General features: G+C 42.6%; 1 protein-coding gene across 8 annotated transcripts in view; it reads left to right on the top strand.

Annotated features, from left to right (window-relative positions):
- Nucleotides 1-24,855, top strand: part of nek7 (NIMA-related kinase 7) — a 287,464-nt gene that overhangs the window by 47,226 nt on the left and 215,383 nt on the right. Inside the window, exon 1 of one of the 8 annotated variants that reach the window (XM_070887311.1) lies at nt 8,911-8,936. The exons of 6 other annotated variants lie outside the window; for them this stretch is intronic. The gene's annotated coding sequence lies outside the window, so the exon portion shown is untranslated. Of the gene's footprint in view, nt 1-8,910; nt 8,937-21,374; nt 21,394-24,855 lie in introns of those variants that run through there. One more of the 8 variants, XM_070887312.1, reaches the window with a different exon arrangement.

The following is a 24,855-nucleotide window of genomic DNA, read 5'->3' as shown; positions in this document are numbered from 1 at the left end:
TTCCCTGCCCGCTCCCCATAACCCCTTATTGTTTAAGAAACTCTATTTCTGTCTTAAATTTATTCAATGTCCCAGCTTCAACAGCACTCTGAGGCAGCGAATTCCACAGATCCACAACGCTCAGAAGAAATTTCTCCTCATCTCAGTTTTAAATGGGAAGTCCCCTTATTCTAAGATTATGCCCTCTAGTTCTAGTCTCCCCTATCAGTGGAAACATTGGGCCCAAGTTTCGGGCCGCGCCTAGAACGGCGCAGCCCCGACCTGGACGCCTGTTTTTCGCGCCACAGAGTGCGCCTTAAAAAAAAAACTTACAGATTCTCCGGCTCCCTGCTGGTCCTCTGGAGTCGGGCTCGGCACAGCATGAGCTGTGGGGGGCATAGCTAGGTCCCTGCGCTGAAAACAGTGCCGGGACCTCTGCACGTGCGCGCTACAGTGGGCGGCGCGCATGTGCAGTAGCTCCAGGCACCCAAAACTGTGTGGGAGGGGCCCGAAGCACGCAGCCCCTAGCCCTGGCCTCACTGGGGCTGCGTGCATAAGGCTGCCTCCCACGCCCAGCTCCTGCTTCCTCCGATCCGACTCCCGCTCCCCCGGACCCGACCTGACCTCCCTCCCCCCGCCCCCGACACGAACCGACCCGACCTCCCTCCCTCCCCCCTCCACCCCCCACCCCTCACCCGACCCGTGCTCCCGACCGCTCCCCCCGACCCGACACGCGCTCCCAACCCCGGACCCCGGACCCGACCCGACCCAACGCCACCTACCTGTAAATCTGGTGCCGGGGTCGGGCCCTGCCCGAAGTCTTGGGCCCGGCCCTTTCAGCCTCGCTGCCCCTTCTCCTTTTCCGCCCCTCCCCCTTCTCCTTTCCGCCCCTCCCCCTTCTCCTTTCCGCCCCTCCCCCTTCTCCTTTCCGCCCCCCCCTTCTCCTTTCCGCCCCCCCCTTCTCCTTTCCGCCCCCCCTTCTCCTTTCCGCCCCCCCTTCTCCTTTCCGCCCCCCCCTTCTCCTTTCCGCCCCCCCCTTCTCCTTTCCGCCCCCCCCTTCTCCTTTCCGCCCCCCCCTTCTCCTTTCCGCCCCCCCCTTCTCCTTTCCGCCCCCCCCTTCTCCTTTCCGCCCCCCCCTTCTCCTTTCCGCCCCCCCCTTCTCCTTTCCGCCCCCCCCTTCTCCTTTCCGCCCCCCCTTCTCCTTTCCGCCCCCCCCTTCTCCTTTCCGCCCCCCCTTTCTCCTTTCCGCTCCCCCTTTCTCCTTTCCGCCCCCCCCTTCTCCTTTCCGCCCCCCCTTCTCCTTTCCGCCCCCCCCTTCTTCTCCTTTCCGCCCCCCCTTCTTCTCCTTTCCGCCCCCCCCTTCTTCTCCTTTCCGCCCCCCCCTTCTTCTCCTTTCCGCCCCCCCCTTCTTCTCCTTTCCGCCCCCCCTTCTCCTTTCCGCCCCCCCCCTTCTCCTTTCCGCCCCCCCCCTTCTCCTTTCCCCTTCTCCCCTCGCTGTCACAGACACACAGACACACAGACAGAGAGATAGAGACACACTGCGGGGGGCATCCCAGCATGCTGTTGGAGGGCACCCGGTGCTGCAGTTGGTAAGTAGAAAATGTTTTATTTATTGATTTAAAAAAAAAAAAAATTTTTTTCTTATTAAATTTTTTTGATTGATTTATTGATGTTTTTAGCATTTATTATTGATGATGGCTCTTTATTTGTAAAACTGAGGTGTTTAATGTTTGTAAACTTCCCTTTTAAACCCCCCCCCCCCTCCATTCCCTATGCCTGATTTGAAACCTACGCCTGATTTTCTAAAGTGTAGACAGGTTTTTTCCAGCGTACAAAAATCTTCACTTACTCCATTCTAAGTTAGTTTGGAGTAAGTTTTCACTGCCGAAACTTTGAAAACAGGCGTAAGTGGCCGGACACGCCCCCTTTTGGAAAAAATTAATTCTGTTCCAAAGTGAAACTGTTCTAACTGACTAGAACTGGAGCAAACTAAATGCCGAGAATTTAAATTTCTAAGATATTCCGTTCTACACCAGTTGCTCCAAAAAATCAGGAGCAACTGAGGCTGAAACTTGGGCCCAACCTCTCTGCATCCACCTTGTCAAGCCCCCTCATAATCTTATACCTTTCGATAAGATTACCTCTCATTTTTCTGAATTCCAATGAGCAGAGGCCCAACCTACTCAACCTTTCCTCATAAGTCAACCCCCTCATCTCTGGAATCAGCCTTGTGAACCTTCTCTGAACTGCCTCCAAAGCAAGTATATCCTTTCGGAAATATGGAAACCAAAACTGCACGTAGTATTCCAGGTGTGGCCCCACCAATACCCTGTACAACTTTAGCACGACTTCTTTCATACTCCATCCACTTTGCAATAAAGACAAGATTCCATTGGCCTTCCTGATCACTTGCTGTACCTGCATACTAACTTTTTGTGATTCATGCACAAGTACCCCCAGGTCCCGCTGTACTGCAGCACTTTGCAATCTTTCTCCATTTAAATAATAACTTGCTCTTTGATTTTTTTCTGCCAAGTGCATGACCTCACACTTTCCAGCATTATACTTCATCTGCCAAATTTTTGCCCACTCACTTAGCCAGTCTATGTCCTTTTGCAGTTTTTTTTGTGTTCTCCTCACACATTGCTTTTCCTCCCATCTTTGTATCGTTGGCAAACTTGGCTACGCTACACTCGGTCCCTTCATTTTACACTTTTTTTGAGGCGTGGACCTGGGGTAGAATATGCTGAGTGGTTTTCCCCTTATCTCATCTGGCCCTATCCTCCCAAATTTGGAATCAGACAAAACCATTCTCTGCCTTCAAATTGACTGACTCAGAGATCTGCTGGATTGTGAAATACTGAATATTTTTATAGATTTTCCTATTGCACTCTGCAGTTGGCTTTACAGGTTTCCAGAAAAGATGTACACCTAGGATGTTGGCAGGGACGTTCAGCGTTCCGAAGGTTAATAAAAAAAAAAAATTATATTTTCCTTGAGTGTCTAATGTTAGCAAAAATGTAGGCATGAATAGAAAATGGGGAGACTCCTGTGTATTATTGCACTTGCATTGATATATGGAAGAAAATATACCTTACTGGGGACTCTACATATGGAGGAGACAGTCTGACCTATATTGCCACATGGGTAAATTATTCATAAATCAGTTTTGTTTCCATGTCTAGTGACTAAACTTGTTGCCTTATTTTCAAATGAGAATAAAAGTTCAAATTGCTAAATTTCTTAATGTCGAGTCTGTCCATGAAGCCATAAAGCAGTGTCAGTCAACAGTTGTTGCAGCTAACCAGAAGTTCAGAATTTTTTTTTGTGCCTTTTTTAGACAACATGATAACTGATGATTCCAGTGTGCCGCTCTTTCACAAGTCTTTGTTCCTTGTGGAATTCTGCAATGCAGCAATGCTCGTGAATATATGAATATCTACTTTGTGGTGGTGAAGCCTGTTGCCTGTTTTTATATGCCGTTGCTGCAATTTTTATCCCTTTTTGTTTCCCTTCTCTTGAAGGCAGTGATTTCATATGGAGTGCAGTGTCACTGGGTGCTGACTGTATTCTAATACCGTACAAAAATGCCCAGTCTTCAGTGAGTGACAGCAAGCTGTTAAACCACAGCAGGATCATAGTTGAGCCTGATCCTGCCTTTAACTGGCATCCACCAGCAGGAGTTGCTGAATTTGATCAAGAATAGTAAAGCCATTGGTCCTTTTCAGAACTAGTACTTTGACTATTGTGCTGCTTGAAATCCAGATGCTAATCCCATGAAGTGAGATGACCGTATAAGAACTAGCTTCTCATTTCATAGGTTTAAGAAAGTAATAAACATAGCAGCACAAATTTGCCACTATTTTGGCACTAAATTAGCAGTCGTGTAAGGAAAATGAAATGTTCCATTGGTGCAGCGTTGTGCACCAACGATAATAATAGTCTGTACTTTCTTTAATAAACATCAGAAAAAGCAATGGTAAGCAAATTGCTAAGCATGCACGATTAGGGAAAATATGCATCTTCACATTTATTATCATAGTTACTGGATTACTTGCACTTATGTCCAAGAAACAATGAGAATTTTTTTTTTTTTAAAACAGTGTTCAGTGCTCTTCTGGTTTGGGGTTCAGGCTGGATGAAGTACCGTGAGTTTCACTAAGTACGTGATTTTTGGTCTAACTGATTTGGGAGTGTTAGCTGATACAGGATGCCTGAAATGGTAACTGTTTTATTCTCTGATATTGACCTTACCTCTCTGAGTACAACCCATGCCTAATGAACCTCATTGAATTTTTTGAGTTAGTAACTAAATTGCTGGACAGGGGAATATCTATGGATGTAGTTTATATAGACTTCCAGAAGGCATTCAGTAAGATTCCACAAAAGAGACTCACTCTTAACTTAAAATTAAAGCCCATGGAATTGAAGACAAATTATTGACTTGGTGAGGAGATTCGTTCGGCGGCAGAAGACAGAGAATGTAGATAATGGCTATGTACGCGATTTGGAAAGAAGTGACTAGTGGTGTCCCACAAGGATCTGTTCTAAGGTCTCAACTATTCACTATATTATTGATTGAGATAACACAATAGACAGTCATAAATCCAAGTTTGCTGATGACAAAGATTGGTAGATAGGAGCATAAAATTCCAATTATATATTGATGGATTAAGTGAGGGAACAGGAGTTGGCCATTTAGCCCTTCGAGCCTGTTCCTCCTTTCAATGAGATCACGGCTGATCTGCGACCATACTCCAGCCTGCCTTTGGCCCATATCATAGAAACATAAAAAATAGGTGCAGGAGTAGGCCATTCGGCCCTTCGAGCCTGCACCGCCATTCAATAAAATCATGGCTGATCATTCCTTCAGTACCCCTTTCCTGCTTTCTCTCCATACCCCTTGATCCCCTTAACTGTAAGAGCCATATCTAACTCCCTCTTGAATATATCCAGTGAATTGGCATCAACAACTCTCTGCGGCAGGGAATTCCACAGGTTAACAACTCTGAGTGAAGAAGTTTCTCCTCATCTCAGTCCTAAATGGCCTACCCCTTATCCTAAGACTATGTCCCCTGGTTCTGGACTTCCCCAACATCGGGAACATTCTTCCCGCATCGAACCTGTCCAGTCCCGTCAAAATCTTATATGTTTCTATGAGATCCCCTCTCATCCTTCTAAACTCCAGTGAATAAAGGCCCAGTTGATCCAGTCTCTCCTCATATGACAGCCCAGCCATCCCTGGAATCAGTCTGGTGAACCTTCGCTGCACTCCCTCAATAGCAAGAACGTCCTTCCTCAGACTAGGAGACCAAAACTGAACACAATATTCCAGGTGAGGCCTCACTAAGGCCCTGTACAACTGCAGTAAGATCTCCCTGCTTCTATATTCAAATCCGCTAGCTATGAAGGCCAACATACCATTGACTTTTTTTACCGCCTGCTGTAACTGCATGCCCACTTTCAGTGACTGATGAACCATGACACCCAGGTCTCATTGCACCTCCCCGTTTCCTAGTCTGCCGCCATTCAGATAATATTCTGCCTTTGTGTTTTTGCCCCCAAGATGGATAACCTCACATTTATCCACATTATACTGCATCTGCCATGCATTTGCCCACTCACCTAACCTGTCCAATTCACCCTGCAGCCTCTTAGCGTCCTCCTCACAGTTCACACCACCACCCAGTTTAGTGTCATCCGCAAACTTGGAGCTATTACACTCTATTCCTTTCGTTAATGTATATTGTAAAGAGCTGGGGTCCCAGCACTGAGCCCTGCGGCACTCCACTAGTCACTGCCTGCCATTCTGAAAGGGACCTGTTTATCCCGACTCTCTGCTTCCTGTCTGCCAACTAGTTCCCTATCCACGTCAGTATATTACCCCCAATACCATGTGCTTTGATTTTGCACAACAATCTCTTGTGCGGGACCTTGTCAAAAGCCTTCTGAAAGTCTAAATACACCACATCCACTGGTTCTCCCTTGTCCACTCTGCTAATTATATCCTCAAAAATTTCCAGAAGTTTCGTCAAGCATGATTTCCCTTTCATAAATCCATGCTGACTTGGTCCGATCCTGTCACCGCTTTCCAAATGCGCTGCTATTTCATCCTTCATGATTGATTCCAACATATTCCCCACTACTGATGTCAAGCTAACTGGTCTATAATTACCCGTTTTCTCTCTCCCTCCTTTTTTAAGAAGTGGTGTTACATTAGCTGCCCTCCAGTCCATGGGAACTGATCCAGAGTTGATAGACTGTTGGAAAATGATCACCAATGCATCCACTGTTTCTAGGACCACTTCCTTGAGCACTCTGGAATGCAGACTATCAGGCCTCGGGGATTTATCGGCCTTTAATCCCATCAATTTCCCTAACACAGTTTCCCGCCTAATAAGAATAACCTTCAATTACTCCTTCTCACTAGACCCACTGTCTCAGAGTACCTTCGGAAAGTGATTTGTATCTTCCTTCCTGAAAACAGAACCGAAGTATGTGTTCAGTTGGTCTTCCATTTCTTTGTTCCTGTGGGGGTGGGGGTGGGCGCGGTGCGGTAGCCAGAGAGACACCCCTTCTCCACCACCCCACACACACACACACACACACACACACACACACACACACACACACACACACACACACACACACACACACACACACACACTCAAAATTCTGAAGCACACAAGCACAGCCACTAAATAAAAAATAAAAGCGAAGACCTACCTGCCCAGAACTCGGCGGGCCAGCCAGTGTGGGAGTCCACTCGGCCGGGGATAGGGTGTGGCGAGATCAGGTGCCCCTTCAGCCTGCAATAGGGGCTGCGAGCATCGGGTCCTGCTCACAGCCCATAGGACGCGCTGGGAGGGCAGGAGCATGCGCGCAGGTTCCGGCAGTGCTTTCTGCGCTGGCCTGTTGCTCTGCCACCCCCCCTCCCCCCACCTTCAGTCTCCGTGCCATGACTCCGAAGAATAGCCAGGATGGGGCCCCTTTTATCTGGCGCCCTTTCCAGCACGCAAAGTCGGCGTGCTTCAGGCCAATACGGCAAAAAAACTGTTTGGGCAATGTTGGGCCCTTAGTTCCTAAACCCTTCCTCCCTCATCACATTTCAACATGTTCACAGAATCTTTACCGTCAGCAAATTGCTGTCAAATAATTGACTTGAAATTATTCTTGTAGGATATCTGAGAAAATACTGAGTTCTGAATTGTTTCAATTCTGCTAAAGGAACTGCAAATAACCTCTATTTCTTCTTATATTTTAAAACTGATTTTAAACTGATATTTTTAAACTCTGATATTCTGTTAATAATAAAAACGCAAAAAACTCCAGACAGAAAAATAATAGGTCTGAGTATAGAGCACTGGACACTCATTTTGCAATTTCAGATTAATATTTAAATATGTCATAACAAGCAAGCTACTTTTACCTTCTCATTATGTTACTTAAGCCTTGGAATGAAAGTTTATTCTAAATTTTGCACCATTGTGATATACAGATGTTAACATTTAAAGTGCTTAACAGGACAAATAAACCTCTTCGGGTAGTCTTTAAGAATTATCTGCAGAATTTAGGTCATATACCAGTCTTGTGAATGTGTCCTTGCGTTAACTGCAAGTTATTAGTAAATGCAAGTTGTTGTCGAAACAATTGTGTTGATATTTGTGCATAAAAACAAATCACCAAAGAGGATTACAAATAACATTGAAATCATTCTAGTTTAAATATTGTTGTGACAATATTTTCTCACCTGTTGGACATAACTGTTTAGTATTCCAGCAACTATGATAACGGAGATAGATGTATATTTCCTACTCTACACATCATTCCCTGCAGCCTTGTTTGATCACCGTTTTTAAAACCTGTATTGGTGATCTGATGGGGGTGAAATTGGCCTACACAAATCGCGAAAAATGAACTGATAGCAAATCGGCAGCACGTTTTACATCATGCCTGATTTTCTTTTCCATTGAAATTTGTTTTTAAAAGCTATCACGGATCCTGCTTCCACCAACTGTTGTTGTGTTTAAAAGAAAACTAACCTCTCCCTTCATTCTTTCCTGTCAGGAATCCTGTGACTTATTTAACCAGGAACATTGAGAATAAATCATCTCAACCCCAGGGCCTCGGCCTAGTCTGTCAGGCAAGTGGTGTCGTCTTGACCAGTGAACCATCCAGAAAGATGGATATGGCTTATGGCCTGTAGTCGAAGTGATGTACAGGGAGGGTTTATGCTTCACTGCATCACACTGAAGATTTACTCTTTGTCATTTGTGTCTTGAGATGCTACGATTGAAATGTACTGGAGCGTCCTACATTTCAAACCTTGAGATGCCACTTTCATCACTTCAGTCTAAATGCTGTTGTGATTACTCTTGTGCAAGGCATTTACAGATTTTGAGTTAAATCGCTGCAATCCCCAACTAAACACTGCTGTGGGATTGCTCACCGAATGGGCTGTTTAGCTGTACACTGCTCTCAATAGGCAAATCAGAAGGATTGTAGAGCTGCTTCTAAGCCTTCAAGGTCATCAGCAGATAGGGTTGACAACCCTGCAGGTTTGCCCTGGAGTCTCTCGGAATTAAAGGTTAACCTTCAGGACACTGCTGCGATCAAACCTGGGAGAAAATTCATAGGGGCATTCTAAGTTGTTTTTTAAAAAAAAAATCTTTGAGCACGTCTTCGTTGGTTTTAAAAATTTTGGATATGGGAAACAAGACTGTTTGACTGATGGCCAAGAATCATCCAATTGGGTAACCGTCTATTCACTTCCCGATTGGTGTGGGAAGCCGGGGCGCTGTAAGGATGAACATGTCAGGCGACCAATGGTGGGAGTGTGGGGGAGGGACAGTTGGAGGTGGAACGTCATGTGATGAAACCTCCAGGAAGATGTCCAACCAGAGTTGGTAAACCTCTTAGTGGAGCAGATGTAATTGCTTGTAAATTTCAGGCTCCAGGTAAGTAAGTGACTGGCTTTGTTTGTCTCCTTTTTAAAAACTGATTCTCTAACAGTGACAGTGAAATGTTGCCATGTTAACTAGACGCAAAACTTTTATATGTAAACACAATTTGTCCAGATCAACTCTCATAAATTCCTTGCACAATCTTGAAAACTCCACTTAAATCAGTGTCGCCTCTTCGAAGAAAACAAACCCAATTCCTGAACATTTCATGAGAATTTAACTTTTTTGATACACAGAATTGTCTTGGTTACACCCTTTGTCCCTTCTGAAGGACAAAACCTCCATGGCCTTGCCCCTCCCTATCTCTGTAATCTACAGTCCTACAACCCACTGAGAACTCCAGTTCTGGACTTTGACTAATATCCTTGCGGGGAGTTTTGCTAGTGCTGTTGGGGAGAGTTTAAACTAGCTTGGCAGAGGGATGGGAACCTGAGAATAAATTCAATAGGGAAGGAAGTAAAACTGAAATTGGAAAGCAAGAATGTGGAAAGCGAATCTGTAAGACAGAGGAAACAAGGGTTAGTAAGTAGTAATCAAGGAGGTCTTCCTGTGCTAAATGGTTTATACTTCAAGGAGTATAGTGAATAAAGCGGATGAGCTGAGAGCACAGGTGGACACTTGGGAGTATGACATTCAGCCATGTCTCTGTAATGGCTATAAAGAGGGGCAGGTTTGGCAGCTCAATATTCCTGGTTACAGGATTTTTAGACAGGACAGAGAGAGGGGTAAAAAGAGGGAGGGTCGTGGTATTGATTAAATAAACTATTACAGCTGTGAGGAGGGATGATATGTTAGAGGGATCATCAATTGAAGCCATATGGGTCGAACTGAAAAATAAAAAAGGGGCGATCACACTGCTGGGTGTGTATTATAGATCCCCAACAGTGGGAGGGAGATAGAAGAGCAAATATGTAGACAAATTTCTGTGAAGTCCAAAAACTATAGGGCAGTAATAAGTTATAGTCGGGGATTTCAACTATCCTAATACTGATTGGGACAAATATAGTGTGAAGAGTATAGAGAGTGCGGGATTCCTAAAATTCATTCAAGAGAACTTTTTTAGTCAGCCCAACACAGGAGGGGGCGGTTCTGGATTTAGTTTTGGGGAATGAAGCTGGGTGGGTGGAAGGGGTATCAGTGGGAGAGCACTTGGGTGCCAGTGACCATAATTCAGTCAGATTCAAGGTAGTTATGGATAAGGACAAGAATAGACTAGGAATAAAAGTCCCAAATTGGGGAAAAGCTAACTTTGCTAAGTTGAGAAGTGATTTGACCATAGTGGACTGGAAATAGCTCCTTGAAGGTAAATCAGTATCTGAACAGTGGGAGACATTCACGGAGGAGATCCGGAGGGCTCAGGCCAAACATGTCCCTTTAAAGAAAAAGGGTGGGAATAACAATTCTAGAGCTCCCTGGATTTCTAGGGACTTACAGGGAGGATAAAGAAAAAATGGGAAGCTTGCGTCATATACCAACGGCTAAATACTGTAGAATCTCTGGAGGAATATAGAAAGTTCAGAGGTGAAATTAAAACGGATATTAGGAATGCTAAGAGAGAGTATGAAAAATTATTGGCAAGGAAAACCCAAAGATGTTAATTTATTTATAGAACAAGAGGATAACTAAAGAAAGGGTAGGGCTTATTAGAGACCATGAGGGTAATCTGTGTGTGGAGGCAGAAGATGTGGGTATGCTTCTTAATGAATACTTTGCATCTGTTTTCACAAAGGAAAGGGCCAATGCAGATACTGCATCGAGGAGGAGTGTGAAATTCTGGATGAAATAAACAGTGAGAGAGGAGGTATTAAGGGGTTTAGCAGTTTTGAAAGTGGCTAAGTCCCCAGGCCCGGATGAAATGCATCCCAGCCTGTTGAGCGAAGCAAAAGAGGAAATAGCAGAGGCCTTGACCATCATTTTCCAGTCCTTTTTGGATTCAGGCATGGTACTGGAGGACTGCTAATGTGGTACCCTTGTTTAGGAAGGGAGAAAGGGATAGGCCGAGTAATTACAGGCCTGTCAGCCTAACCTCAGTGGTGGGAAGATTATTGGAAAAAATCCTGAAGGACAGGATAAATCTACATTTAGAAAGACGAGGATTAATCAGGGACAGTCAGCATGGATTTGTTAAGGGAAGATCGTGTTTGACTAACCTGATTGAATTTTTTTTGGAAGTAACCAGGAGGGTCGATGAGGGTAGTGCGTACGATGTACTATATATGGACTTTTGCAAAGCTTTTGATAAGGTCCCACATGGTAGACTGGTCACAAAGGTAAAAGCCCATGGGATCCAGGGCAAAGTGGCAAGTTGGATCCAAAATTGGCTTAGAGACAGAAAGCAAAGGGTAATGGTTGATGGATGTTTTTGTGACTGGAAGGATGTTTCCAGTAGGGTTCAGCAGGGCTTAGTACTAGGTCCCTTGCTTTTTGTGATATATATCAATGATCTAGATTTGAATATAGGGGGTATGATTAAGAAGTTTGCAGATGACACTAAAATTGGCTGTGTGGTTGATAATGAAGAAGGAAAGTTATGGATTGTAGGCGTATAATCAATCTACTGGTCAGGTGGGCAGACAGTGGCAAGTGTAATTTAATTTGGAGACATGAGGTAATGCACTTGGGGAGGGCTAATAAGGAAAGGGTAGACACATTAAATGGTGGGCCACTTAGAAGTATAGATGAACAAAGGGACCTTGGAGCGCTTGTCCACAGATCCCTGAAAGTAGCAGGCCAGGTGGATAAAGTGGTTAGGAAGGCATACGGAATGCTTACCTTTATTGATCGAGGCTTAGAATACAAGAGCAGGGAGGTTATGCTTAAATTGTATAATACACTGGTTAGGCCACAGCTGGAATACTGAGTTCTGGTTGCCGTATTATAGGAAGGATGTGATTGCACTGGAGTGGGTGCAGAGGAGATTTACAAGGATGCTGCGTGAAATGGAGAATCTTAGCTATGAGGACAGATTGGATGGGCTGGGTTTGTTCTCCTTGGAATAGAGGAGGCTGAGTGCAGACCTCGTTGAGGTGTATAAAATGTTGAGGTGCCTGGATGTAGTGCATGGGCCTATTTCCCTTGGTGGAGGGATCACTTACGAGGGGCATAGATTTAAGGTGGTTGGTGGAAGGTTTTGAGGGGAGGCTTCTTCACACAGAGGGTTGTGGTGGTCTGGAACTCACCTGGAAGGGTGGTGGATGCAGAAACCCTCACCATATTTAAAAGATTCTTGGATGTGCACTTGAACTGCTGTAACCTGCAGGATTATGGATCTTGAGCTAATAATGGGATTCGACTGGATAATCTCTTGATGGCTGATGCAGCTACGATGGTAAGTACTTTAGGGAATCTAATATGGCCAGAGTGGTCTGGACTAGTTCGATCGCCTGGATGGGTTGGAGAGGAATTTTCCCAGATTTTTTTTCCCAATTGGCCTGGGTTTTTAATTGTTTTTTTGTCTCTCCCAGGAAATCGCATGGCACCAGGTGGGGTGGAGTATAAAATGTTGCGATACATGGGGTATCGCAGTTGTGTGGGGCGGTCTGGTTGTGCCGGATACTCTTTACCTGTCTGTCATTGTTCATTGTTCATCATCGGTTTATATGTAACCTTCAGGGCTGCTGACCGAGGGCCATGTGGTTATTTGTTAGCCGGCGCGAACACAATGGGCCGAAATGGCCTCCTTCTGTGCTGCAAATTTCTATGTTTCTATTATGCATCCCTGATCTCCTTCGCCCGACCTTTGGTGGCCGTGCCTGCAGTTGTCCAGGCCCAAAGCTCTGGAATTCCCTCCCTAAACCTCTCCGTCTCTCTACTTCTCTCTCCTCCTTTTACGATGTTCCTAAAACCTTACCTCTTTGACCAAGGTTTTGGTCACCTGTCCTAATATATCCTTATGTGGCTTGGTGTCAATTTTTGTTTGCTATTACTCCTGCAAAGCACCTTGGGACGTTTTAGTCCTTTAAAGGCACTATATAAATGAAAGAAGTTGTTAAATTTATGACCTCTGGTTGATCTGATAGGATTGACCACATTATTTTGAACAGCTGTGTCAGGTTATTTATTAACCATCTCTATTTGAGGAAGAAGAGGCCCAGTTTCTCAAACTTAAAATCTCTCGTACTTGATACCATCATAGTGATTCTCTTCTGTACCGTCTCTATGACTTTGACCTTATTTCTATTTGGGCACAATATGCTGAATGTAGTCTAACCAGTAATTTGTATAGCATCAGTATTACATCTTTGCTTTTTGACTCTATGTCCTATTTATAAAATTTGAGACATCTTGTTTTCTTTTGGATGTTGTTTTGTGAACTTGTCTTTACACCTTTTAAGATTTGTGATCCGAGTTCCAAGTCTTGGCCTTGCTACTCCTTTTAAAAGTTGTACTCTTCAGTGTAGATATCATCTCCTTAGAATCTGGGAGGAAGAATATCACTTCACATTTCTTTGTATTAAATGTTATCTGCTAACCTGTCCATGACCTCCAAGTTGCTTCCAGCCCTCTTGAAGATTAACACATTCTTCTTTTTGTATTGTCTGGAAATTCTTATATTGTGCTTCATATACTTGTCCAGATCGTTTGACCATATATACAAGTGTGAACTGTGGGATGAGATGTGGGGTGAAAAAAGAGTGCCAATGTAATCTGGAGTGGGAGGAGGGACACAAATACAAATACAGTCTTTTAGTGGGTTGTGTATATTTGTTTTGATTGCTGAAAAGAGAATTTGTTACCCAAAGGTTTGAACTCCATTATATTCAGCTAATTTTCTTTTTATCAAACTACTCTTTATTGATAAACCATGTCATCAAATTCAAGAGTAAATGATGCACTTTTGGGGTGATGTGCATTCCTTCAAATGTGCATAATTACATTTTGTGGAGACAAGATTTCACTTTCTGTCAACAGCACATTTATGATGTGTGGGACTTAGGTTATGATTTCAAATAAAAACTAATTACCTTGAATATTGGAGGGAAAATTTTCCATCACCTTGCACTGGCAGCTCAAGCTCGATGGAAAATTGGCTGCCAAGTGCTAGAAATGAGTTGGGCGCATGTTGCCTGGTATTTTCTGACTGGGCAGCATAGGTTCATGATGTTCCAGCGTGCAAAGCTCATTTAACTTAAAAAATTGACTTACAAAAAGGATGACCCCACGAGTGCCACATCATTGCTATGTACCTTATATAAGATGACGTACAACCAAGAGAAGTGACTTGAGGTCATCTTGAGGTGCATGCTTGCTTTTGTGTTTTCTGTTGTTCATTTTTGCCTTTTTAGTTTGCTTTTGGTGCATTTATTTTGGTGTTCAAAATGATTTTTTTCTTCCATTTTGCCTTTTCAGTTTTTTAGATTTTTATTTTTTCACAACTGACCAGTCAAGGGAGTTTCACTGATTTTGCAACAACCCCTGACTGTAAGATCAGCCATTTCTTCTGCAGTTCATCTTGTCCTTGGGTAACTCGAGCTAAATAGTTAGAGATTTGATCAGAGGAAAGGCTCTATGTACCTGAAGCAGGTTGGAGAGATCAACCTAAGTAAGTGGTTCACAGAGCCTGCCAGATCTACTTGTTCATGTCCAACGACATGTGTCTTCGGCAACTATGGTTAATTAGGGAGGCCTTTCAACCGTTTGGGATTCTGCCCTCGGTGCTATCTTATACTGGCATAAAAGTAGTCTTGAGAGTTGAAGGAGCACATGCAGAGTGACATACATGTGCACAACCTGCACACTAATGCAGGTGTATTTAAGTGATTGTATACCACATTGGGGTGCTATGGCTTTGGAAGGTGTGACTGTGCCAAGGTTATCATGCGTTGCATCTTGAAGGTGTGTCCAAAGTGCTAAGAAAGAGCTGTACTGTGTGAGGGTTTGACATTAGTAAGGAATACGGGAACAGGTTGACAGGTAACACTTTATGGTGTAGGAGGTGGTGTGTGGGGTCAGGTTAACCTCTGACCTTCTGAGCAGTCCGAATCGTTCCCACTCCCTGGGTTCTAGACTTTGGATTTATTTTGGGGATGTGACAAAGTGCAAGAGACAACTGTTTTGGTGCAAAGAACCTTGATTTTATTACAGACAAGCTACAATGTCAAGCATGAAATGACTAGAATAAAGACACTTCACCACACATTCAAAAGAGGTTACAGAAAATACTACACCTCCCACCTCCTAATGCCTAACTCTGACTAGTTAAACTCCAGGGCAAACAGTGATTATGCTCACCAATCCTTTATTATCAGTTGGCGATGGTTCGCGATTTCGGGGTTCGCTGGACTCTGTAGGTTCTGCTTGCTGTACCCCGAACTTCGTAGAGGACTTCTCACTGCATAGTCTTTAGTTGGGTGGGTGTCTGCTGATGCGGTAGGGTGCATATTGGACTTATGGGGTGAGTACCCACTTTCTTTTGTTAGAAATAGGTTTTAAAGTCTTTTTAGGTAATGTTTCACCTGTTGGTAGCTAGGACTAGATTGTAGAGTGGAAACTTTTGAATCTTCGTTTTTTTTTTGAGGAGTTTTGGTTTTGGAATTGGTCGATCGCGGTGCTTTTCGATGTTACCACGTTGGCTGTGGTCAGTTGTTGCTGCGATGGCAATGTCCGAAGTTATTGGGGCTGCTTTCTGCCGTGATGATATTATTATTATTTTCAGTAGCAGGGCAGTGTGGCCCCAGAGTGTCGTCTAGGTTGGAGATGTTGGTGTTCAGATGAGCTGCATAAACTGTTGCGGTGGTCTTTCTCCGACTTTCCCCTCTTCGAATAGATGAATGCCTGCTCGCTCTCTTGCTTCCTCCTCCCTTGCTTCTCTATCCGTTAAAAACCGGGCCTCAGTTATACTTTTGGAGCCGTTCTAATCTACGTGCCAAATCAGCCCCGATTCTTTGTTTAATTTTTGGCGGGCTTGATATCTCTGTCATATTTTGGCGGGCCCATTATTGTTAACCTGTCTCGAATGTGTCGATCTCTTGAATTTGTTTCTTGATCGGGAAAAATTAGTTTTGGTATTTGCAATGTCTGCCTAGGCCTGGGTTTCCATGCGGACTGGATGGGCCATTATCATTATGTATATGCTGGATCGGTTTCCTGCTCAGAGTGATGGCCGGCTATTTCTGGGTTGATTGTTGCTATGTTAATGTCTCCCGGGGAGAAGTTTACACCGTTCCCCAGATGATTTGTTTAGCTTCAATACCCCAGACAACTTCAATACCCAAACTGGTTTCTTTGAAGGATAGTTATCCTTTAGCTTTCAGCCCTTTCCACACGGACCCAATCTGCCTTGTAAAATCCCAAATTCGATTAAAACGCGTAGTTTCTTCCCGGTGCACTTTAGGATCCCAAACTTTCTGGTTAACAGTTCCAAATTAAATTCCCTTTCCAATTGGGGGGTGGGGAGGTGTGGGGGTGTGTGTGGGGGGGGGGGGTGGGTGTGGGGGGGTGCGGGTTCCATGAATTTTGCAATCCTACAATGGCAAACAGACTTTTACAAATGGGTGGTCTTTCCTTACCGTATTCCTTTAAGTGAGTCGTCGTCTTCATCATGTGCATTTGCCCCCCAGGTCTTACAGATCTCAAAAACACCTCATTGAGCCTCATCACCAACAGGTACCAGGAATGCTGCACTGCTGTTCTTTGGGGAAGGTGTCCTTAGATGCCAAATAAGGCAGCTGTCATTGCACCCACCTCATGTACAGAACATAATTTTTGGCCACAATTAAACAGTGGGCCTGATACGCACTCCACCACTTGCCAACAGAATGTGCTTCATGCTTACACATTGGGTTTCCTTTCATTTTATTTATGCCTAACATTTATTCCACTCCACTACTCCCCTAGCTGGTACAAATTAATTTTGAAGATTAATGAAAGCTAGACAGTATTTGTTCCCTTATACAATCACTTGGGATTAAGTACAAACATCCTTTTAATTTGGTACTGGTGGCCAGATTTTCTGCATCCCCATTATGCTTGCTCCCTGCAGAAGTAGCTATGAATAATTATTCAAACTAGTTGATGGTGGAAAATTGGATGCAATCAGTTCACTGTGTTGTTGGCTATCTTGGCTCCACCAATGCAGCATTAAAGTTTTAACTGTTTGCGATCTGAGCGAGGCTGCATTCCTTGCCCTGAGGATATGACAGTGGGCCTTCCAGTGATGGTACAACTGAGTGGCTTGCTAGGCTATTTCAGAGAGAATTTGGGTTAGCAAATTGGATGTGGGGCTGAAGTCATGGTATGCAAGACCTAACGGGTGTGGCAGTTTCCCTTCCCTCAAGCCAGTTTCCATGGTAATTTTTTTTTTGCTGTGAGATAATTGAATTCAAATTGCACAACTTGCCATAATGGGACTTAAACTCATGATGTCTGTGTTTCTAGCTCATTGCAATAACCACTACCCTGCTGTACTATGCTAGATTATCCTCATAGGTGGGTCTTGGCTCAAGAGTACTTTGGCAGTGATGCTTGGGGTAGCAAGCCCAGATAACACAAAAAACCTTTCTGTAAATTGCTTTAGCTACTGAATATTTTCTTAGCCTACACAGAAGCTCTCCTTTGCACTCAAAAATTGATGGTACATCACAAATTTAAATCTTATTTTAGACTTGAACTATAAAGTGAATTTATTCAACAGTAGGTGAACAAGAAAATGTTTTGTGTATATATTTACAGTAGATATTACAGGAATTAATTCCTTGAAAGAAAAACAAAAGGTTGCAATCTACATACAAAGCCATTATTTTGTAGTTAATTGTTGTATTTTGCAGTATTACTTTTTTCTGTAGTCTTTCCAACTATTGGAGCTGAACTGGTCCAACCTATCTTTCTGAAAGTTCCAGTTCCCCCGACTCAAATGGTCTCCGCTTGTTGAATAGCTTCAGCTTATTAAATACCCCAAAGCCAGTTGTCAGGGCTTCCTTGTATTTGAATAACTGTCAGTTACATTCAAAAGTCATTGCCAGTCATCCATATAGCTGAACAAATCATACAGTATTTGTTTGAATGCGGTGGCTGCTCCCTCGCGCTTTGGAGAAAGCTACAAAACATTTATATTGCGTTAGGCTGAGGACATGATTCTGTCTGCAGCTAGCCTTTAAATTCCTTTATATCTTGTGACTGCATTGAAGGGATGTCTAACAAGCTAAGATGAGAAAAAATTACTTGTTTCGATGTAGAGGCGAGACACCAGAGAGGAGGCTGCCCAGCCAGGACCCCCTTGCTCCATTTTATCTGATGACTTTTCTGCAGATGGTGAAAATCCTCTGTTGGAGAAATGTATGAATGTGTGTTCAAGATTGCAGTCTGAATTGTGAGCTATGAGTTATTATTGGCATTTCAGTATTATAACTATTGAGCACTCAAATATAACTCTGTAATTTTTCAATATCCCATTTTTAACTGTTTTGGTGCTTCATAGGGTCACTTATTGAAGCTGTGTTGTGTAAAGTAAGTTAGATTAATCAAGAAAAAGGCTGTCCCTCTAGGTGAATTCCAGGTGAATATCAGTAGAGATTAGATTTTAGCTGTGATGCTTTGTGCATTGTATTGCCTCTGGACTTCTGAAGGATTCCAAAGCTGGATCCATCTTTCACAGTAGAATTTTTCTGGCCATTTCAGTTTTCGAGTCATAGATATAATCAGAGGTTGCAGTCATTGCGACATTTTAAAAGGTTTTTGTACTTTCATCGATTTTATGGTAGATTAAGTGATAGATTTTGATCCCACATGCCTGTTATTTAAAAAAATCTTAAGCACAAGTTTTTCTTTCTGGTGCATTTGTTGATCATGAGTCATACATACCGCATGCACACACACAGAGCTCTGTAGCAGTTTAAGAAAGTAGAAAAATTACAGGAATGCTTTAACTTTGCCTCGTCCCTCCCTATCTTTGTAACCTCCTCCAGCCCCACTATACTCGGTTCTTCTGACTCTGGCCTCATATGCATCCTTCCCTTAGCCCCATCATTGTCGGTAGTGCCTTCAACCGCTTGGATCCCATGCTTTGGAATTCCTTCCATAAACCCTTCCGCGTGTCCATCTCCCATCTCTCCTTAAAACCCATCTCTTTGACACAACTTTTGGTTACGCTTCCGAAAATCTCTTATTTTGGCTCGGCCATTTTTGTCTGATTATGCCTTTGTGAAGCGCTTTGGGATGTTTATCTATAGTAAAAGTGCTATATAAATGCAAGTTGTTAATGTATTTTCATGTATACACTACTCAGGCACTCTGATAGCTCCAGGAACAGGAAAGTACGCCCCGTAGTATTTGCAGTAGTGTGCATTCGTTGTGGCCACATGCATAGTGCCTTTTGAACAGTTTTCAGAGCATACTGCCTTGGGAACTGAGTTTCTTTCGAACTCATTAATATGGTGGTAGTACCTATTTCATAATTACATGTTCTTAAAAGTTCTGTTGCATTTTTGCATTGTGCATTAAAAAGATCATTTTATTGTATCAGATTTATAAATGAGACCAATCTGGATGATTCGATTTGTTCTTCCTGTTGCGTACAGATTGCCAAAACTGTTCTCCAATAGAACTTTCACCATTCGATGAATGTATCTCAAATGTATGGCAGTCAACAAAGTACAATTTACCTTGGGCACCATCACATATATTGGAGGGAAAATTAACATGGTAATAGAAGGGGAAGTGTTTCAAACTAACAGGATCTCTTTTGATATATTGAGGTGAAACTATTAGATTTCAGCATTAACCTTTTTGATTGTCATTTTGAGTTTTATGATTGATTTTAATTTTACATTTGTTCCACCAATAAAGACTAGGGGAGTCTTATTCTTTGGAAAACAATATGGCTGTTGGAAGTTGCTGGACTGACCATGTTCTGCCAGGTGACATTCTGAACCCCTCGCCGATGTGGGTTACAGCTAATGTGCAAAATATGTCTATTGCCCAACCACATGCCAGACTGAATTGATTTCTTGGTTCTTGAGTCCTGCCAATTGACGTTTAGTGCTTCATGGGCTATGCCAAACCTGGTGTATTATGTAACCCCAGGAAAAATTAAGCTGGTTTTGAATTTCTGTCTTCCTGCATACAAAAGTGTCTGTTCAGTGTTATTGCTACAGTACTGCATTGAGATTTGCACCATGTACACCCTTGCCCGAGCCTGGGATCCTGGGCCTGCTGTTAGTGTGACAGCTGCAGTTCAGAACCCTTTGTGAAAATGTGATGAAAGATGCACTAAAAAATTTGACTTAAGCAACATTGTTAGGAATTTCTGTTGTGCAAGACAGAAGTTATTTGTAAATTAACAAGCCCAATCATTATTGTTTAAAAATGTGAGTCTCCCAAAATTTTGACGGTAACTATTTTCAACAATTTGAAAGATGTGTTGATATCCTTCAAGTAAAATAGTTATGAGGAAGTTTAGAAGAGTTTGCCTGGGTCCACCATTTAGATGCCTTGAATTGGGCGTGCCAATCGAGAATGTCCCTTTAAAGGACATCTCTCACCAAGGATTTGTATTTGGCATGGGAAAAATTCCCAAATGAAACAGCTGAATGTATTCCTCAATGGTGACAGCAGGAACATGAGTCGGTTGTTGTTTTTGGAGAGTTTGGAAAGTTTGATCATATAACAATTATAAGTTTAAAATTCTGTAAAGATCACAATCAACTATTGCTTCTGCTATCATCATTTTATTCAATACACTTTGTTTCTGTGTTAACACAGACCGTAATTGTTTTAGCCATATACTGCTTTTAATCATTCCAGTTCTACTTTAGAACTTTAGCTTTTGTTGAAGAGACCAAATGGAATTTGGTTTAATGTTGGACTGTGTGGTGGTGATGTCATAATTATCCTATAGTATTTGAAATAGGCTCAATTTATAATATATTTTAATGCAATGTAGTTTATCATGCAGTGTGGACCAGAAGGAAGCCAGAAATGCTGCAATGTGGACTATGAAATGTTGTATACAATTTGGGCATTCCAGAGGAACAAATATGCTGCAATTTTTTTTGTCTGATTTTGATGGATAATAGTGTTGTTTTCAATTTTTCTTTTCCTTCAGTTATGAATGGATACCCGAGTTATTTTGACCCTAGTGTGGCAGATAAACTCACCGTGCTTTCCAATTGCCTATTGCACTGTACCCTGTATCAGTAAATGTTAGCTGTGAGTAGCAAGCTGAAGTTTTTTTTAAAAAGCTTTGTTTCGTGAGAATGGTACTAACCTTGCCCAATTTGGCTATATACTACCTGTTGTGGGGGTGTGTGCTAATGCTGTTAATGGAACACATGTAACCTGATCTATTTCAATTCAATCCTGAGAGTTAACCTATGAAGTATCAAGATGTGACTCGGAGGTCATTTGTCATAAGCGTAGTGCTCAGCTTTGTGGGCAGAAGACGTGTAAATGGACGTTTCCTCGAGGGTTCCATACAACGCTTAGATTTTGCTGCTTCTCTTGAATTATTTTTCCAGTAAGTGTGAATCTTTTAGCTTGTGTTGTAACTCAGGCATTTAGAAATGTTTCATAAACTAAGCAGTGAAACTCTGGAGAATGCAATGAACTCCTGAAGGTACAAAATTATATTTAATTGCTATACACAGTGTTAATACTGTCAATATTGCATTCCTGCTTGCAAAGCCGGAGAATGGTTAATTTGAACATACTGGATGGATCAGATAACATCAAATGCTAAATAATGGAGTAGTAAGTTTCATGTAAAACCAGTATATTTAATTTCAGTATGTGGAGAATATTATTGTAAGTTGCTTGTAGGTGTTCTCGTCCAATCTTTGTTAACAATTGACAGTTATGTTTTATACTGCAGATGTCTTTTGACATCGGAGGTTCCTTTACAGGTTCAGCCATGCCAGTGCATTGTTAATGCTAATTCTGATTCAGGTTGAACAAAATAAAAAAACAAATGCAGATGCTGGAAACACAATGAGGATTTTAAATGAAAGGAGTGGAAAAGGGTGAGGTTCTCAAAGGTGCTGCAGGAGTAATGGCGAACCCTAAAATTGAGGGCCATGCTGTTGCTGTGGGAATGGTGGAAAGTGAAGCCAGGCAGGGAGCCAGGTCATGCAGCTTCTGTGAATAGAGCAGAGGATAAATGTGATAGCTGATTGTTGAAATTTAGTGTGTATGGGAGAACTTACAAATTGTGGCTCAGGGAGTTTGGTTGGTCGCTTCAAAAGTGGTTTAGTTATACATGTGACCCTCATGGTGTTTTTTTTCTGTTTACTACAACAAAAATTTATCGATGACAAAAGAATATACATTTTAATGTTGTGCCGAGGAAAGATAGCTGTTAGTTGTGTACTGTTGGTGCTTTGGTCTGTTGCAAGGTGACGAGGACGAAGAAATTTGCTCATTGTTGAGACCAAGGAGCTTTGTCAACCAGGTAATAGGATGGAAAGTAACATGAAAGATAAGTCAGGATGATGGTACATGGAAGTTTTCCAGGAAGATGAAGCAGAGTAGTTGGTTGGAGTAAATACCTTAATGTTGCAGAATTGGCTGCGGCTGTGGTTCATAACGATATACCTGGGACCAATGTAGAACCAAGAATAATGATGATGAGTTGAGTTTTGAATAGGGTCTGAACACTATTGTCTGAACACAAGTGACGCAGTGTGAGTGTAACCAGGTCATAATCTGTTTGAGACAGTACATTGGATTGTTACTTGTTTCTTTAAAATTCTCCCTTAGACTAACTGGGTGTATCATTGACTTGCACCCAGTTCTCTACAAACGTGCTTGATGAGCAGTTGTTAGGAGTTGTTGTTCTACCAGGTTTTAATGGATGTCTCTCTTCAGCACCATTTCTGATTAAGAATTTGGATGTATAACTATGCCAGAGAGCATTATGATGCAAAACTGCTGTTCAGTTAATAAAACAGCTAGGTTTTAATGGAAGTAAATGTATTACACAGGTATTGGAGGCAATTAATATTGATCAATAGTGGATATGCAACATCCAAAATATATCTATTGTGACATTCTGACATGTAAGATGCAAAAGTAAGGAAAGCAATACTCTTAGGAAATAAATTATATGATTAAATAGTAATTTGGAGATTTACTTTTGGTTTTCTGATGAATATTTAAGAAAATGGAAGAAACCTTTTTATGTTAAGAGAAGGAAAGCTGAGCCATAGGTTTTGGAAGTGACTGACAGTACCTACTTGTACATTCCTTTTGGCTCTGATCGATGCTATTGTGTTTTGTCGCTTATTTTTTGCTTTGCTTTTGTAAGGAAGTCAAATCGGCACTGGTAACACCAATGTTTCTATATTGTCATGAAGAATTTCAAATCCTGACTTGATCATTACAGCATTTGGAAGGGTATAAGGGCAAAGATGTTACTTGCATGTACAAATTTGTTTAATTAGAAAATACTTCTCTCAAACGAGAACTAAATTCTTGTATCTAGAAATTTAAAGGGCACATTTGTTGTGTTAGAAGGTAGATAGATATAGTCTGTAGTATTTTAATTAAGCTTCATTTGCATTTGCAGATTGTGATAAGTAGACTTTCATCATATTATTCAAATACCACAAATGCTTGTTACTCAGTCAATACTGTGGTATTGCTATGTTTACTCTAAGTCAACAGCTGCCCCTCGAGTAAGAAACTGACATCGAGTTGACAAGAACTTCTAGCATTTAAATTGTGTTAGGAATAGACATGTAAGAATGTTTTCAAAATAGCTTTTAACTTGGATTGAGAGACCTTTTTATAACTTGCTTATGACTTGATCACTCATGAGTAAGTATTCCTTAATCATGGAGCAAAGTGTTCTATTGTATCTCTCTGTACATCCTCAAACGTGTTTGCCCTTTAGTATAGTAATTTCAGCATTTGTTATTTAGATTTCCAGCATTTAAAAAAAAATGAAAATCCGATTGTTTATTTTGTTATATTTTTATGGTTCAAATAGAAATCTATTTATTATCACTGTATTTTCCTTGAATTTTTCTCTGCCCTTCTCTCCTATCATCAATTGCATGTCAACAATCCAATTCTATGTACAGTCATCATGAGGCAAGGCTCTCTTTTTGTCCATGATCTGTGTACCTTTACTGCTTTCCATGCCAGTTACATTTCATATTACATTCCATAGATTGTACAAAGCCGGTGTTTTAGATTATTGTGTGCAGCTAAAGATACTGACGTGCACTTCAGTTTGGTCACTGTTCATGGTATGAAAGAGCTATTTAAAAAACAAATTTCAAAGCATCCATTTGTACTCTATAATCCTTGGTCGTTTTCCAAAGAGTAACATTTTCTAAACACAAAATCTACAATCTGAACCCTGCTTCCATTTTATTACTGCACAGCTGGCTGTTGTTTGGTCAGTGTAGGTGATGACGAAGAGTTTGTACACATAGTTTCCAGTTTTAATAGATGTACACTTAAGGGGCTCAAGTTTCGGACTCCCGTTAAAATGGCGCGCATCGGAGAGGCCCACCTAATTTGTAGAACAAAAATTGCACCGAATACTTACCTCGCGATTCTCCGATATCTGTAGGCCCATTTCCAGGTTGGCGCGGCGCAGCAGGAGCTCCTGGGGGCGGAGCTACAGCCCTGCACCAAAAACAGTGCCGGCAGCTGCGTGCGTGCGTAGTGGAGGCTGCACACAGTAGCTCCCGGCCCTCCCAGCGTGCCCTGTCTCTGGGGCGACGACCCTATCCCTGGCCGAAGGGACGTTACCCCTATCCTGGGCCGAGTGGCCTGGAGCATCTTACCTCATCGGCGGGGCCGCCCGGCCTCTTGCTGGGGGTGGGCCCCGCCCGAAGTCCTCCTGGGAGCCCGGCGGCGGCAGGGCCCAGCCTCTCACTGGTGGCGGGCCCTGCCCGAAGTCCCCCGTTGGAGCTGACGGCGATGTTGTCGGGGGCCGCCCGCCCGGCATCTCGCTGGGGGCGGGCCCTGC

The sequence above is a fragment of the Pristiophorus japonicus genome, chromosome 8 (genome assembly GCF_044704955.1).
Source record: "Pristiophorus japonicus isolate sPriJap1 chromosome 8, sPriJap1.hap1, whole genome shotgun sequence".
Classification (NCBI taxonomy): domain Eukaryota; kingdom Metazoa; phylum Chordata; class Chondrichthyes; family Pristiophoridae; genus Pristiophorus; species Pristiophorus japonicus.
The sequence above is the reverse complement of the archived record's forward strand: the minus strand, read 5'-3'. Positions and strand labels throughout refer to the sequence as shown.